This window comes from Thermobia domestica, chromosome 1, assembly GCF_964235325.1.
Source record: "Thermobia domestica chromosome 1, izTheDome1.hap1.1, whole genome shotgun sequence".
Classification (NCBI taxonomy): Eukaryota; Metazoa; Arthropoda; class Insecta; order Zygentoma; family Lepismatidae; genus Thermobia; species Thermobia domestica.
The window spans coordinates 170,709,790-170,714,206 of NC_137454.1; the positions used below are offsets into that span (position 1 = coordinate 170,709,790).

At 35.0% G+C, this 4,417-nt stretch overlaps 1 non-coding gene across 1 annotated transcript; it reads left to right on the top strand.

Moving 5' to 3' along the window:
- Positions 1 to 4,009: 4,009 nt before the first annotated feature.
- TRNAG-GCC (transfer RNA glycine (anticodon GCC)) lies at positions 4,010 to 4,080 on the top strand. Its single transcript has one exon. It is a non-coding gene; the product is annotated as a tRNA-Gly (tRNA).
- The last annotated feature ends 337 nt before the right edge of the window (positions 4,081 to 4,417 follow it).

Below are 4,417 nucleotides of genomic sequence, written 5' to 3' on the forward strand. Positions count from 1 at the left end.
TACACTATATGTAATTCTCCAGATATAAGGCCTACAAGTCAAATTTTGATTGAATGAGATATATTGGATTTTTTTAATCAGAAGCTACAATTTTTTTAATCGGTCCCTAAATCGAGTATTTTTACTGAATAAGCACATCATACTGAGTTAAGTGATAGTTCGGATTTGGCTACACTATATGTAGTTCTCCATATATGGAGCGTACAAGAAAATGTTTGATTGATGAAATACATTGGATTTTTTTTTTTTTTTGATCAGCTGCTAGAAAAGTTTGAACAGCCCCTAAATCGAAATTTCGTATTTTTTGCAGAATAAACACATCATACTGAGTTAAGTGATAGTTTGGATTTGTTTACATTATATGTAGTTCTTCACATATGGAGCGTACAAGAACAGTTTTGATTTCATGAAATATATTGGGCTTTTTAAATTAGGGCTACAAAATTTTTGAACTGCTCCTAAATCAAGTTTTCCAATTTATTTTGCAGAATAAACACATCATATTGAGTTAAGTGATAGTTCGGATTTGGCTACACTATATGTAGTTCTGCATATATGGATAATAAAAGAAAAGTTTTAATTGAATAAAATGTATTGAATTTTTTTTTTTGGATCAGGGGACCACCAAACTTTGAACGGCCCCTAAATCAAATTTTCGTTTTTTTTTTTTTTTTTTTTTTTGTTTTTTTTTTTACTGAATAAGCACATCATACTGAGTTAAGTGATAGTTTTGATTTGCCTACAGTATATAGTTCTCGAGATATAAGGCCTACAAAAATTTTTGCCTGAAATATATTGGATCTTTTGATTTAAAAAATGTTTAAGAACGTGGTAATTTCTTCGTCACCTCAACCATAGGTTGGGGGGCAACATAAAAATTTTAAGACTTTTCTTTCCTTTGGGAGAGCTGTTTTATACTTTGATAAGGTCTCTTCTTCGTAACTGTATCTAGATGTTCTATTATTGGTGTTCCTCTTCCGGGTTTTTCTTCTGTCTTTTCCTCTATCAAACGGTTATCCAATCGGAGTGCCGAATAAGATGGCCAAGCATTCTGTTTCTTCTTTTCCCTATTATCTTCATGATCTGTCGTATGTCGTCCTTCATTAGCTTCCTTTAGAACGTCTTCATTCCTCTGTGGTAACTACAGAGGAATAAAATTTATGATGCATGGAATGAAGCTCTTGAAGAGAGTGATAGAAGCAAGATTGAAATAGGGAGAGTGAATTTGGTTTTGGTTTATTGAATTTGGTTTATTTGAATAGGTATTTATATCATTTTTGACCTAAGCTCTCTCAAGACCGGGGTATGACGTTCCCCAACGCACGCCTCCGAGCAAATGGATTAGGAAGGGAACGCCCAAGGCCTTATTAAAGATATCATTCCGGCATTTGTCTGGTGATGAGGAAAACCGTGGAAAACCTCAATCAGGATGGCCGACGGCAGCGTTCGAACCCGCTAACCTCTCCAATTGCTTTCTCAAAGATTTTCAAACTCTAGAAAATAAAGAAAGCGAAATAATATTTTGCTATAGATACACATACACAGCTTTTCATTTCGTGGAGGCGGGGGTTTAGCCATTCAAGTCTCCAGCTAAATGTTCATTCCTAAAAGGGCAGTCCGGACTCCAGACCAACTTCAAGGCTCTTAAACATCATTCTCCGGGTGGGCCCTTGTATTCCCAGTCCGCCTCTGCTATATGGCATAAAAACTGCAGTGAGTGAAACACAAATCAACTTTTGGTTGGTGGCCACTAAAAAGCACAAAAGCTATCTAGCCGAGTCAGGGCAGGAGCGCAGTAGAGGGGGCCCGTCGGTATCGCAAGGTGCGTCAGCGATGTTGAGTATAAGCATAAATGAGGATAGTGGAGGAAAAACACTTATTATAGCATAAAAACACATATCTTGTATGTTGTACTTCTTGATCACACACACACTATCTAGGTTAGTTACTAAGACAATGGATTTGAAACATTGACACATCACACGCTTCCTCATCAAGTCCAAGATTGAATTTCATTTTACTCTGTAGTTATTCACCGTTCAGTGCTAATCTTTATCCCTTTTTCGTTTGTCTGATGCTTAAATTTCGTATAATTCTATCAATTTCCTCGTAAATTTTGATTTGGGATGGCTATTTGCGAAATTTAACCTAAATTCTACATTATGGGCACTTTGAATCTCGCAAAACCAAATCCAGAAATTTAACCGTTCACATAAACTTGTTTATTATGAATTAAGATAGACAAACGTGAATAAACAAAATTATTATTGCGTTTCGATCTCTTTAATATTTTGTATTCGATTTATCTATTAATTGCAACGACACACATGCTCTTATTTTTAATTCGTAAAAAGGAAATTTTATTTGTTGAAGAGTCACGTTGTATGTGATTCCGTCTCCTGTCAACAGATGGTGACAGAGTAAAATCAATTGCATGGAAGTCTCACATCAAGCATCTGTCACGATGCTCCATCTGCTTAATCATTCCGTAACAATCACGAAATACACGTTATATGATATCCATATGCGAACATATTGTATGTGCATCTGTATAAGCACATCTTATATGCGTACATAGACTTCAGTTCACATTTTCATTCGTAATATTAGATAATAAATAACAAAATTAATATCACAATAGTTTAAAGATTTAAGTTTGAAATTTTTGCCAAGTTTTGTTCCTCATTTAGAGTATCTCTAAAAATTCAAACTTGAATTATTAAGTGTGTATATTCGCATGTTCTGCCGAAGGCATGATCTACTCCTACTCCTTGGAGTATCAAACGAAAATTAATTGATTTTTGTTTAAATATAATTAGTATTTGCTCCTAAAATAATGTGTACAGAATGATTGTCAAATCGATGCCTTTAAAATATTTTAGTGAACTTTAAACATATGTGTATGTGTCTCCAGCAGAGCGTCATTTGTGGAGGATAGGGGGAGCAATTGCCCTCCTGAGCTTGAGAAATACATATCAGTTAATGAATTTTATACTAATAAAAGACCTGGAAGTTTTGTGTCGGTGGTGTATCTTGTCCCCTCCTCCCGAAGCAAAATTTGAAATGCTGCTGTTGATCTCAGTAACATATGATCTACAGAAACGCTTCATTTCTATTAATATTTTCATTTAAAAATAATCAAATATTAATTTTTAAATGTAGTTTAGTCTAATAAATAAGTTAATGTAATTTATTTATAGCATCTAGTCTATAATTGATCTGTACGTTATTTTCACATAAATTACAGTTACAAATTTATTTTTTTAATGTTCGGTCATAATTTGTTTGCAATTACATATCTAATCATCTCACAGGCCACTTTCTACATGATAGGACACCTTATATGTCTATGTATGATAGCCTATCCTATCTCAATTTTCCAAGTGTTAGGAGCTAGCAAATCATCTATTCCAAAAAGTAACTTTTACAGGAATATAGATCACCTTTTAACAATGCGTGTATTGAACACACAGCTTTCATTGATAATTATTACATTACCACATATAATCAGGTTTGTGTTACAAGTTCTTCTGAATTCTTTTTTTATCTGGATAAATACAGATAGATATATTACAACGTTAGCGTGAGAAGTTTTGAGCTATGTATTTTAATTTATAGTTGTAATGTTCAATATTCTAATTCTGGCTGGAATGGACGTTAATATTTAGTTTGAGAAAAGAAGAACCTGTTTAAAGAGATCAAGAATTGAACTCTGAAATCTTAAGTTTAAGAAGAAACAATTTATATTTTAAAATAAGAAATCTAATGCCTTAGGCTATCAAAAACGTGTGAATTTTTAGTAAAATATTCTGGCCCCCATAATTAGAAGTAATCCTTCTTGAATGCTAAACTGCTAGCTATTACTTAATAAGTTCTATAGAAGGAGTAAACAATGACAAGCATTAAAGCATGAAGCACTTTCCTGCCACATTATCCGTTCACGGCCTTATGCTAGCTTCAAGGTTGTGTATCTAAGTCTTATATCCTCGCAATCTCCATTTCCTTTCAAGCATAGGTGGTTCAGTGGTAGAATGCTCGCCTGCCACGCGGGCGGCCCGGGTTCGATTCCCGGCCGATGCATTTCTTTTACTTAGTATTGATACGATTTCACATAGTATCAGTGGCGCAAATCTGTCTTCAACATTGTGGGTACGGGTAAGACCGTTCCCATATATATAAAGTTGGAAAACAATGCTATGGAGGATCAGGGGAGCAGAGTTGTCTTCAACACTGGAACGCAGGCAGATTTGAGGCTTATTCTGGGGGGACATCAATTTCATCTCGCTTTTCTTTGTGGCACAGAAACCCACATTTCAAATCGGATTATTGGGGGGACAGTTCCCGCCAGTTCCATGGTTGGAGGGGACATGTCCCCCTCATGCCCCCGGGATTTGCGCCAGTGCATAGTATAAATGTA